Here is a 14312-nt window from a genome sequence, read left to right on the forward strand (position 1 = left end):
TGTAAATATTTACCTAGTTATACATTCTGTCAGGTACAAACCATTTAATCTGGTAAAGCATTGCATAGGCATCTGTGTCTGGAGATAGAGAATAAGATTCTTGGCTAAAAAAAAATTGAAATGAGCTCTCCATAAGGACCAGTTCACAACATTTTGATAATTTTTCATGCAGACCTGAAAGTGAATCTAAAGAAGATTAGTTTACATTTTTTCAATAATACTTCTCCTTTTTATAGTCTCCACTGCTGATTTTGGCCAGAAGAAAACAAAAACAAAAAATATGAGCCAATTTTGGCAAAAAACAAAACTGATGGAGCTAGACAAATTCGGAAAGAGTCAGTTAACATGTCAAAGTGTTCAGAGTTCAAGGAATAAGTACAAATTGTACTGCACTTATTTAAAAACTTCTCATTCTAACCACACTTGAGAAATTGCATGTTACCTGCACATAATTCTACATCCTATGTATGGTGAGACAGAAGTACCATTAGCCATAGAGATGATTAGTGGGACTGCAGCTCATTGAAGTGACTAGACTTGAGCTGCAATGCTCGTGGTGCTGGTGTTGTCTCTAACATATTATATTTACATTTGAAAACGTTCCTTTAATATTGAGCAATTTTTTTTTTCAATTCCTAAAGTCAAGACTGTTTTGATTAGTCACCAAGTTCACCATGACATTTTTCTGCATCTTTTCCTATAGCCAACAAAGCCTAAACCAAGATTCCGTGCTTTTAAGCTTGACAAGATCCAAGCGGCAGAGGCAGCGTTATCTATAACACCAGAGGACCAGGCCGTATTCAGAGGGTTTTCATTTATCAACTAGAAAACCCTTAACAAGACACCAGCTCAATAATATCAGAGTAAGCTGTGTACCTGAGCTTCCAGAAGACCATGAAGAGAAGACCAGAAGATTGGATGTCCAACAACATCAGGGACCGCCACATGGATAACTATAAATGAAAAGTATAAGTAAATTTAAGAAAGAGAGGATAAGCATAGGTAAGAGAGGATAAGTATAGGTAAAGAAATGATAAGTATAGGCAAGAAAGACTAAATTCAGGTAAGCATAAGTAAGAAAGTATAAGTATAGGTAAGAAGACAAAAAAGGATAACAGTCAGTAAAAAAGCATTAGTATAGGTAAATATAGATAAGAAAGGATAAGTAAAATTAAATATAGGTAAGAAAGGATAAGTGTAGGTAAATATAGGTGAAAAAGAATACATATAGGTAAATATAGGTTAGAAACGATAAGTATAGATAAAAAGGATAACTGTAAGTAAATATAGGTAAGAAAGTATAAGTATAGTTAAATATAGGTAGGAAAGGATAAGTATAAGTAAATATATGTAAGAAAGGATACGTATAGGAAAAAATAATAGGAATAGGTAAGAAAGGATTAATATATTTAAAATTCAACAAAATCTATAAAAAAATAAGTATAGGTAGGAAAGAATATGTTTAGGAAACAAAGGATTAGTATAGGTAAAAAAGGCTAAGTACAGGTAATATAAGTATAGGTAAAAAAAAGATAAGAATAGGTAAGAAAAGAGAAGTATATTTAAAATTTAATAAAAAAAAGCTAAGTATAGGTAAAATAGGAGAAGCATAGATAGGAAAGGATTAGTATAGGTAAAAAAGGATAAGTATATTTAGCATTCAACAACAAAAAATCAAAGAATAACTATAGGTAAGTAAAGAAAAGTATATGTAAGAAAGGATAAACATAGGAATGTAATAATAAGCATAGGTAAGAAACTTCAATTTCCAATAATCGACCAGTGCAAGTGCGCTCTTAGTTAGACATAAGCTTTAAATAGCCTAGATATGAAAATAAGATAAACATATATGTATTCGATATGTATAAAATATTCCATGTAAAGGTGTGACAGGGCCCCATCCAGAGCTGACACTGCAGTGAACCAGGGATTAGCCGATCGCCAGTACTTGGGGTCAGGAAGGAATTTTTCCCACACACATGGGGTTGTTTTGCCTTCCTCTGGTTCACATCCTTTTTATGCAGTAAATCCTATAAATGACACTGGATGATTAAATTAAACTAAATTTGATAATAGATAAAAATAAAAATCATTAAACTCTATTTATTGTGTCTGTGTCTTCTTTATATTCTGTTCATTCTGCTGTGACTATTATTTTAATTTTGGACTGTTGTAGTGAATGTTACAAATGGCAAGGAATAAAGAGTTAATACGATTTTTTTTGCGGGGAGTTGGGTAACATAGTAGCATAGTAGTAACATAGTAATGTAGGTTGAAAAAAGACCTAGGTCAACCAAGTTACCGCCCCCAGGAAGAAGCGTGGCGAAACGGCCGTCGGGGTGCAGCGCCAGGGCTACGGGGACACTACTCTCTCCTGTAAGTTAATCACCAGTTTGAGAATGACTGAATTGTAACCTCCCTCTTGATAGTAATTTTTGTCATGGCTAGAACCACACATTTATACATTATACTTTGAGATATGTGAATCGTTCAGTCTGTGTCACAATGGATATTGGGATATCATCAGCTTATATACGGCTTTGTAACCATTATAGCTGCTAGCACTAGACACCTTTTGTCTGTTGTTTTACATTTTTGTAAGGTCCGTTTCAGCAGATGGCACTGGACACTTTATCAATAGCTGCACTTTATGAGAAAGGAACTTGGATTTTGTGATTGATTAAATATATGCTCTAAACACAGCAATAATATAAATTCACTGGTGTTGACTGATCCTATAGGATTGAGACCTGTACATAAACCCTGGTGCTGAAAATTTTCCTCCTGCTTAATTTTAAATATATTTCTTTCTTAATGGATTAAATAAAGGAAAATTTTTTTTTAAAAATATGAATTGTCTATACTCTATTTTCCCTCTACCTATATGTGTAGTGGGTGTTGTGTGATGCTCTATGTAAAATGGCAGTGTACAAAAGAAGCGACAATCTTAATTATCCAGGTTAATTAAAGAGAGCTCCTGGTAGCCCAAAGACCAGGGAGATGTATATTGTGCATAGGTAAAGAGCCATATCCTTGACAAGTAATAGACACATGTGTGACAAATAGACACAGTTTAATATACAGGCCAGGAACTAAATGAGGATGTGTATTCTGTACAGTCACAGATTGAAAGAGATAGGAAACATCTTGTTAAAGTGCACCTGTCAGTAGGCTTGTGCTTAGTAAACCACATACACTGTCAGGTGGGCGCTGTTACACTGAGTAAACTGATGCCTTTGATGATGAAATCCGTCCAGTGGTTCTTTTATAATCTTTAGTTTCAGTTCTGCCATAATGATATGCTGATGCTCTGGGATGGGAATTTAGGGAGGGGCTGTAACTGGTGCTCTCATTATGTATGCCTATCTCTGGCCTCTAACAGGTCACTGTGCTTTCAGTGACCTGCCTACTATTTTAAATAATGCCTTTGTAATTTCTCTGCCAATTTGAAATTTACATCGACCAAAATGGCCGCCAATGCCCACGCATGCGCAGTAGCATCTATCGCTTGCCAATGCTAAAGCGCACGCACGGATGCCATTTTGCTACAGGATAAAGAAACTTGCCTGCAGCAATATGACCCCTGCCGCCCACGCTTGCGCAGTAGCATTTCTCGATTGCCGAGAGATGCTACTGCGCATGCGCGGCGCCATATTGCTGCACCCAAATTATTTTTCCAAAAGCAAAATGGAGCCCACACATGCGCAGTAGCATCTCTCGCCAACCGAAAGATGCTACTACGCATGCGCGGGCATCGGTGGCCATTTTGGGGGCTGCATTTCAAATTGGCAGAGAAATTACAAAGACAATATTTAAAATAGTAGCCAGATCACTGAAAGCACAGTGACCTGTCAGAGGCCAGAGATAGGCATACATAATAAGAGCACCAGTTACAGCCCCTCCCTAAAGTCCCGCCCCAGAGCATCTCTAATGATGCCCTGAAAAACTTTGCACACTACTGAAGTCAGACTTACTGGACAGTAGTTACATGGATCCACGTTCTACATTTCTTAAATATCGGTACCACATCGGCTATCCTCAAATCCTGTGGCACTACCCCTGTTACAAGGGAGTCTAAGAAAATGAGATTCAGCAGTCTGTCAATTACTGAACTCAATTCCCTCAGTATCCGGGGATGAATACCATCTGGGCTTGGGGATTTGTCAATGTTTAATTTGCTCAGACGCAGGAGTACTTCTTTTTGTGTTAAACTAGTTATATTAGGTGGTGAACTTTGATTTTTGCCTTGTTGAAAGATCCATAGAACAGATGGTTAGTTGGAGAACATGGATGAAAAGTGCTTGTTTAATATCTCAGCCTTTTCTTTGTCCTCTATAATTATCTTGTTATCATCTTTTAAGGGGCGGATATCATCTGTTTTTTTCTCTTTGGCATTAATGTATTTATACATTTTTTGGGGATTTATTTTAATGTTGCTGGCGATTTGTTGCTCATGTGATCTCGCTACCGATTCTTTCCCATCATGACAGTGATATTATGGCCATCCGTCATCCTAATGTCTCTTCCCCAATATGCACCACAACATCAATCACATGGTATGTACATAAGATATGGCTAACATCATCAGCTACTGCTCTGTAACCCAAGTGAAGTCTACATTATATAAAAAGACACATATACATCTTTTTCTCAATATCTGACATGAAATCAGAATACTCCTTTCCCATTTAAGGTCAATTAGGATTACCATAATTTTTAATATTTGCCAAATGCCAGAATAATGAGAGAGACGCATTTGTTGCATCTCTCTACCGCCACAAAACAAGCAGCCGCAGGGACTCGAGCATATTAGCAGAGCACTACAAGATACTCGGATAACACTCGAGCATGCTTAGATAACACCTTATCCGACCACGCTCGCTCAGCACTTGTTGCCAGGTGTTGTTGCCATGATGGTCGTTCAATGAAGCGCAGCCTGAGGTTGGGCTCCATGGAAGATGTCACAATCAAGGTGCCGTGACGTTATTACAGCACGCTCACTTTGTAATTAGCGGTGACTGTAATGTCTCTCTCCTTGCACAGACCCTACGACAGGAAGCGAGTGGCAGAAGGGAGAATAAAACATAATTTTCTCCCTGTAGCCAACTCTTTTCCATTAACCTGGCTAACCAGGCTTTAAACCCTATTTACCTGCAGATTAACCCTATATCTGCAAATAAATAGCATTTCTCAAAGTGACAAGTTACCATTAAAGGGACTCTGGCAGTATGGAATGACTGTTTAAACAAAGTCCTGCCGCTTGGTGCACCACGGTGCAGCCAATCATGTAAATTCACCTTGCCACTTGCTTGTTTTCCATCATTCCATCACCCTCCTCCCCTAATTTGATTGACAGCTCTGGCTTCATAAAACCAGAGAAGGGCGGAGATGGATGGAAAACAAGCAGGTAGGAAGGTGTATATAAATGATTGGCTGCCATAAAGTACTGAGCGCCTGTGCTTGGCTTGAACAGTCATTCTGTGCTGACAGAGTCCCTTTAAAGAGGTGTCTAATACGCTTGAAGGATTTCACTCTGACTCATTACATTGTACATAATGCACCCGGCATTATATATGGGTATATATGAGTATAATGCTGGCAAGATCTTCATCTAGAGAGGGTCCACTGCAGGATGGAAGCAGTGGGCATCCCACAGTGGACTCGCTCATGTGAAACTACCCTAAGGTTGTGTGCCCACTATGCGTTTTTTAAGCGTTTCCGCAGCAATTCCGCTGCAGAAACGCTTAAAAAACGCTTGGTAGAAGGTCTGCCATGTTCCCCAATGATAATCCGCACGTGCTGTGCACATGCTGCGGAAATTTCCGCTGTGGATTATCATTGCGGAAAAATCTGCAGCACTACCAATTATTTTGCGTAATCGCAGTGTTTTCGCTGCCATTGACTTTCATTGGAACGCATGGAATCCGCATCACTGCATCTGCAGATGCGGATTCCATGCGTTTCAATGTGCGGATGGTACTCGGGTTTGAAGAAGAGGAGACTCTCCTCCAGACCCGGGTACCATAGTACCTGTAAAAAAAAGAATAAAATAAAAAATATACATTATACTTACCTTCTGATGTCCCCCGGTGTCCTTAGCGATGCGTCCTGGCATGCCGGCAGCTCGCGATGGTCTAAAAAGGACCTGCCATGACGTCATTTAGTCATGTGACGGATCATGCGACCGCTGACGTCGGCAGGTCCTTTAGTCTACCGTGAGCTGCCGGCAAGCCGAGACAAGGACACCGGGGGCCATCAGAAGGTAAGTATATATTTATTTTTTACCATTCTTTCGGTCTCACTATATAAATCCATGCCGGTTGCATGAATTTATATAGTGTGACCAAGTTGTCAAGCACTTTCCAAGAGATGCTAAAATCGCTTGGAAAGCGCTCGTCAACCCGCATGCGGAAATGCATGTGCAGAACGCTTCACATCCGCTTATCCCTGGCAGGAAAACGCATGTACAATCCGCATGTACAATCCGCATGCTTTTTTTCTGCCAGGGAGATGCAGAAACGCTCAGGAAAAAATCCAGAGCATTTCTGCATCGTGGGCACATAGCCTAAATGTGTTAACTAGGGATTTTGTTAAAGGGAATCTGTCACTAATGTTATGGTGTCCTAACTAAGGGTAACAAACTAGTGACAGAACGCCATAGCAAAATGCTGGGTCACTCATTTGGTGCAAAATCTTTTTGGACAGCTCCAGCACATAATGATGAATCTCAGGGGTGGACATACCGCCGGTGCAGCCGGCACAGTACGGCTGCACCGGGGCCCTGAAGAGGAGGGGGGTTCGATCAGCTGCTGAAACTCCTTGTTCTGTCATGCAGCCGACGGCAGCTTTAACACTAAGAGGAGAGGAAGGGGCCCGTACCTGATTAATTTGCAGAAGGGGGGAGTCTGCAAAAGACGCTGTATTAGGGGTTCCTTCTTGTCCTCTTGTTGATGCTGCTGCTGGCTCTATGATACAGGAGACACAGCATCTCCTCAGTCACATGTGCGGGGGCATAACTAGCAGTGTTACCCTCTGCAGAAACTTACAGCGCGGAGGTCTCTCAGTGCAGACAGCTGCTTTCTCCTCTCAGCTACTTGAATCTCCCGCGGCTCCTGGATCGATCCTGTGTCCCCTCCAGCTGCCATTGTGTCCTCTTCTCCCAGAGCACAAGGTGAGGGATGGCCGGGAATTGTAACTGCTGCAGGTCACATTCTTCAGAGCAGCAGTGACAAGAGGCAGCGCTGTCCCTGTTGACAGCAGTCATTTAGTGACTGTGCTCGGTTCTTCCTGGTCAGTGCTGTGAGTGGCTGAGAAACCTTATCCTGCACCGATCAGATAGCACAGGACTCAGTCACTAATTCACTGCTTGTACTGACCCCAGACACCTCCTGTCACTACTGCTGTAATCAGGCTCAGAGTGGCCCCTGACCCCAGTCTTCCTCCAGTGTAGCATTTGTATAGCTGCAGACAATATGTATAATTACGGTATGTATAGTATATACACATATATAGTACATGAGTGTGTATTATATAGGAGTATATTCCATCTCATCTTTGTGCAGTGCATATCAATATATACTGTATTATACTTAGCTATATACTGGCTCATTGACAAAAAGCAACTACTGTATGTCACTTTTGTCTTCCACTATTCTCAAAAAATATCTCCACAATGTCTAAAGTCCCCTAATTTATGTATGGAGTCACTGTAGTGAGTTTATCAGTAGGTGTTAGGGTCCAATCAGATGGCCGTATAAATCGGACCTAGATCGGACTGCAATGCATGGACTGGCCGGCGGCTCTCCTGACCAGAGTGTGACAGCTTTATGTATTTCTATGAAGCTGTCACACTTGGGTCAGAGAGCCGCCGACCAGTCCGTACACTGCAGTCCGAATGATACATTTGTCAAACTGCACCCTAAAGGTAAATATCTGCTATCCATAGGGAAATTCATTAAAGAGGTTGTCCACTACTATTAATATTGCCCCCATGGATTTAAATTGTGCGAAGTATTTTTGTAAATACCTTACGCTGGTGTTACTGCCTGTGAGCGGCGCTATCGCTGGCTGCTCACAGGCATCATGTGACCCCCGGCTGCAGCCGGCTCTGACGTCCGCTGATTTTATACCCCAAACTGATAACATACCCTATTTTTTGGCCATAAGACGCACTTTTTCTCCCCCACTTTTGGGAGGAAAATGTCTTATGGTCCGAAAACAGGCTTACCGGGTAGTTGCAGCGGTGGTGGAGCGGGATTGCAAGGAAGCAGGGTCCCTCCGTCTGGAAGCCAGCAGCTGCAGAAGCTGTGCGATGCTGTGGGCCCAGTATCGGTGGTCAGGCAGAGCTTGCGCAGACTGGGATCTTGACCCAGCCGGGATCCCAACTGCGCATGTGCTGCCATCTTCCTGAAGCCGTGGGTCAAATGGCAAATGGCCGCCCGAGCCAGCGCATGCACAGTATGGGATCTCGGTGGCCATTTTCCTGTAGACCACGGCTTCTGGAAGGTGGCCGCTGGAAAAGTAGTGCACTGCGCTCTGCTTCACTGCCGACACCGGGCCCACAGCATCTCACCGCTCCTGCCGCCGGGTTCCTGAGGGAGGGACCCTGTTTCCTGCTGTGCCGCTCCACCACCCCCGCAACCCACTGCTGCTGGGGCACCACCTTCTAGCACTCAGGGCCCTCTGCAATGCTACACTTCTGCAGGCTTCCTGAGGGACCATGCCTCCTGTGACCCCCGCTCCACCGCCCCGTAGGTAAGAGATCTATTTGGACTATAAGATGGACGACCTTCTTATAAAAAAATATTTTTTCCCGTTTTCCACCCCAAAATTTGGGGTGCATCTTATGGTCCAGTGCGTCTTATATTCCGAAAATTACAGTATATAAAGGTGCTTTACTCAGGGCTGTGGAGTCGGTAAGCCAAACCTCCGACTCCGACTCCTCAATTTCCATGACACCGACTCCAACTCCGACTCCCTCATAAATGGCTCATGTTTAAGTGATAAATTTACTGTAGCACAGATTCATCTCAGCTAAAAGTCTAGACCCTTAGATCAGGAATAGGACAGACATTTATAGGACATTTCAGAACTTTACCAAATTCTTATGAAAAAATATTCCCCACAAACTGCATTAAACTACTGTACCCAATTTATTATATATTTTAGGAGTTGGAGTCGGTCCATTTTATACCGACTCCACGAAAATGGGCTCCGATTCCATGACTCCGACTCCACAGCCCTGACTTTAATGCTGAGTAAATCCTTAACTTTCTTGTGGAAATCATTTTTGCTGTTAGAGAAATCCATAATTGAAATTGTCTGCTATAGAGCCACAAGTGCAGTGGGCGGGCGCTGCACTGACGGCTCTCCTGCTTCTCTCTATTCCTGCTTCCTGACTCCTGTCTCTAGGTCACTCATAGTTCAGTGACCTGTCAGTTAGACAGAAGGACAGCAGCAGGCAGGGAAAAGGCCGAGAGGCAGGAGAGCTGGAAGTGCACCAGCAGCTCATTAGCATGCAATTTCAAATATGGATTATTCTAAAACAGAAAAATGGATTTCTACAAGCAAGGTGAGGATTTAATCAGCATTAAAGCGCCTTAATATATATATGCCACTTGTTTGGGGTATAAAATCCTGATGACAGATTCTCTTTAACCCCTTTCCGGCCCAAGGTGTACTAATACGTGTCTGTGCCCTGGGCCTTATGGACCAGATATGTATTAGTACGCCTTGGTGATTTCGCCCACACACAAGCGGTGCGGGCAAGATCGCCGCCAGGTGTCCCTCACCGCTCCCTGCACATTAACCCTCGAAATGCTGCGATCGCAATCCATCGCAGCATTCTGGTGGCAAGGGGAGATAAGCGCGATACTTACCTTCTCTACCGGCGTCCCGCAGCGTCTGAGTCCGGTCCCGGATGTTGTCATGGTGACCCGATGTCATCATGACAACAGTCGGGTCACCAGGAGGCAGGAAGTTACTTTGGTCATGCGCAGTGCACGACCAAAGTAACTTCTCCCTGTGCAGCGCTGACAGGCTGCATAGCATAGGGAGCTGCTGCTCTCTATGCTATTTAGCCGATCAGGCTGCAAAAAGTGAAAGTCTCATAGTGAGACAATGTGCAAAAGTAATAAAAATGGCAGAAAGTGAAAAAAAAAATTTGTAAAAAAATTATAAAAATATTAAAAAAAATAATAATAATAAAAAAGATATATATTATACCCATGAATAAATAATCTTATGAAAAAAAAATAATAAACCAATGAAAGTACACATATTTGGTATCGCCGCGTCCGGAACGACCTGACATATTAAACTGTCCCACTAGTTAACCCCTTTAGTGAATATGGTAAAAAAAAACTAAAAAAGTAACTTAAAATGATGCTTTATCATCATACCGCCAAACAAAAAATGGAATAAAACTAGATAAAAAAGACGAATGTAAATACAAAAGGTACCGCTGAAAACAAGCCGCCATACAACTCCAATGGCCGAAAAATAAAAAAGTTATAGCTCTCAGAATAAAGGGATGCAAAAACAATTCTATTTTCTATAAAATATTTTTTATTGTGTAAAAATGCCAAAACATAAAAAAAATATAAATATGGTACCGCTGTATACGGACTGACCCGAAGAATAAAACTGCCTTATCAATTTTACCACACGCAGAACGGCATAAAAAAAACAAAAAACAATTCCTGAATTGTTGCTTTTTGTTTATTCTGCCTCCCAAAAATCGGAATAGAAAACGATTAAAAAATGTCACGTGCCTGAAAATGGCACCAATAAAAATGTCAACTTGTCCTGCAAAAAACAAGCCATCACATGACTCTGTCGGCCGAAATATGGAAAAATTATAGCTCTCAAAATATGGCGATGCAAAAACTAGTCTTTGCAAAAAAATAGGGTTTTTTAGTGTGTGATAGTTGTCAATCATAAAAACACAACATGAATCTAGTATCGCAGTAATTGCACCGACCCGAAGAATAAAGTCGTCTAATCACTTATACCGCACGAGGAATGGCGTAAAAAATAAACTCTAGGGTTAGGGTTGTGCTAGGGTTAGGGTTGGGCTATGGTTAGGGTTGGGCTAGGGTTAGGGTTGGTCTAAGGGTAGGGTTGGGCTAGGGTTGGGTTACAGTTGGGGTTGTATTAGGGTTGGGGTTAGGCTTGTGTTGGGGTTGGGATTTTTTCAGAAGTAAAGAAAAAAAAATGATGACGATATGGCGACTAATGTTGAGCGCAAGTGCTCGCTACTTGAGTTTGCATCGGGTGCTTGGGTATGCACCCAGTATCGCGGGTGCTCGAGGGACATGCTCGAGTCTCTGCCCCAAATGTTTTGCAGCTGTTATACAGCCAAAAAAACACGCTGGGATTGCCTGCCATGCACGAGGAATCCCCGCATGTTTTTTTTGGGGTGTTTAATAAACGTGAAACATGCGGGCGGGGACTTGAGCATGTCACATGAGCACCCGCGATACTTACATACCCGTGAACGCGACGCAAACTCAAGTAGCGAGCACTTGCACTCAAGACTAATGACAACTTATTCAATATGATGATATTCAAAATTCTGTGTTGTACCTCTGGGTTCAAAATGTTCACTATATCCCCTTGATAAAATCATTGAGGGGTCTAGTTTCCAAAATGGTGTCACTTGTGGGGGGTTTCCACTGTTTAGGCACATCAGGGGCTCTCCAAACGCAACAGAGTGTCCGCTAATTATTCAAGCAAATTTTACATTCAAAAAGTCAAATGGCGCTCCTTCCCTTCCGTCCGAACCCTGCCGTGCGCCCAAACAATGGTTTTCCCCCACATATGGGGTATCGGCTTACTCAGGAGAAATTGCACAACTAATTGCATGGTGTAATTTCTCCTCTTACCCTTATGAAAATGCAAAATTGGAGGCTGAAAAACATTTTTGTTGGAAAAATGTGAAAATTTTATTTTTACGGCTTAAAGTTATAAACTTCTGTGAAGCACCTGGGGTTTCAAGCTGCTCACCACACATCTAGATAAGTTCCCTGGGGGGTCTAGTTTCCAAAATGGGGTCACTTGTGGGGGGTTTCCACTGTTTAGGCACATCAGGGGCTCTTCAAACGCAACAATGCGTCCGCTAATTATTCAAGCAAATTTTACATTCAAAAAGTCAAATGGTACTCCTTCCCTTCCGAACCCTGCCGTGCACCCAAACAGTGGTTTTCCCACACATATGGAAGATCAGCATGCTCAGGAGGAATTGCAGAACAAATTTTGGGGTTCATTTTTTAATGATACCTTTGCGAAAATAAAAAAATTGGGGTTTAAAGTAACATTTTTGTGAAAAAAAATAAATGTTAATTTTTTTCCTCCACATTCCAAAACTTCCTGTGAAGCACCTGAAGGGTTAATAAACTTCTTGAATGTGGTTTTGAGCACCTTGAGGGGTGCAGTTTTTAGAATGGTGTCACTTTTGGGTATTTTCTGTCATAAAGGCCCCTCAAAGTCACTTCAAATGTGATGTGGTCCCTAAAAAAATGATTTTGTTGTAAAAATGAGAAATTGCTGGTCAATTTTTAACCCTTATAGCTCCCTAACAAAAAAAATTTGGTTCCAGAATTGTGCTGATGTAAAGTAGACATGTGGGAAATGTTATTTATTAAGTATTTTGTGTGACATATCTCTCTGATTTAAGTGCATGGAAATTCAAAGTTTGAAAATTGCAAAATTTTCAAAATTTTCGCCAAATTTCCATTTTTTTTCACAAATAAACGCAAGTGATATCGAAGAAATTTTACCACAATCATGAAGTACAATATGGCACGAAAAAACATTCTCAAAATCAGTGGGATCCGTTGAAGCGTTCCAGAGTTATTACCTCATAAAGTGACACTGGTCAGAAATTGTAAAAATTGGCCTGGTCAATAACCTGCAAACCACCCTCGGGGGTAAAGGGTTTAATATTATTGTAACACTTTGATATACCTGTTTGGCAAAGTGACAGTAAGGCTGTGTGCCCACTATGCGTTTTTTAAGTGTTTCCGCAGCAACAATTCCGCTGCAGAAACGATTAAAAAACGCATGGTAGAAGGTCTGCCATGGTCCCCAATGATAATCCGCATGTGCACATGCTGCGGAAATTTCCGCTGCGGATTATCATTGCGGAAAAATCTGCAGCACTACCAATTATTTTGCTGAATCGCGGCGTTTTCGCCGTCATTGACTTGCATTGAATCGCTTAATATCCACATCACTACATGTGCACATCTGCAGATGCAGATATCATGCGGTTCAATGTGCGGATGGTACCCGGGTTTGGAGGAGACTCTCCTCCAGACCCTGGTACCATAGTACCTGTAAAAAAAAAAGAATAAAATAAAAAATATACATTATACTTACCTTCTGATGGCCCCCGGTCTCCATAGCGATCTGTCCTGGCTTGCCGGCAGCTCGCGATGGTCTAAAAGGACCTGCCATGACGTCATTTAGTCATGTGACGGGTCACGCGACCGCTGAATGGACGGATCGGATAAGGACACCGGGGGCCATCAGAAGGTAAATATTATATTTATTTTTAACCATTCTTTACGGTCACAGTATATAAATCCATGCCCATTGCAATGATTTATATAGTGTGACCAAGTTGTCAAGCACTTTCCAAGTGATGCTAAAATCGGTTGTCAAGCGCTTGACAACCCGCATGCGGAAATGCAAGTAAAGAACGCTTCACATCCGCATGTCCCTGGCAGGAAAAACACATGTACAATCCGCATGCGTTTTTTCTGCCAGGGAGATGGAGAAACGCTCAGGAAAAAATCCGGAGCATTTCTGCATCGTGAGCACATAGCCTAAGGGTATGTTCCCACGATCCGGAGTCGCCTGCGGCCCTGACAATGCAGAACAGCTGACCGGCTTCCGCCCTCAGTATGCAAATGAGGGGCACCATTTTTTTTTGTTTTACACATGTGGACCTTTCTCATTGATGTTAGTCTATGGGGAAAGTCCTCATGCGGACCCACAAGAGAAATTGACATGCTGCGGGTCTGAAAGATGAGCCTCATGTCTGTTTCTGCGGGTGATTTGCAGGAGCATGGAGACGCACAGTGGATCTGAGATTTCTAGAAACCCGCAGCGACTCCTGACCGTGGGCACGTACACTTATCATCTTCCTATGTAGTGAAACTTACGGAAATAAAAGTTATGGCTGTTACAACTATGAATAAACCAGAAAAATCATTTAGTAATGTGAACGAGATCATAAAATTGTCATTGTGTATGTGCATATTTTATCAATTCTTTAGTGAACGCGTTCTCTATGTACATACGTATGT

This window comes from Phyllobates terribilis, unplaced genomic scaffold (genome assembly GCF_046119375.1).
Source record: "Phyllobates terribilis strain yellow unplaced genomic scaffold, ASM4611937v1 Scaffold_11__3_contigs__length_659146591, whole genome shotgun sequence".
Classification (NCBI taxonomy): Eukaryota; Metazoa; Chordata; class Amphibia; order Anura; family Dendrobatidae; genus Phyllobates; species Phyllobates terribilis.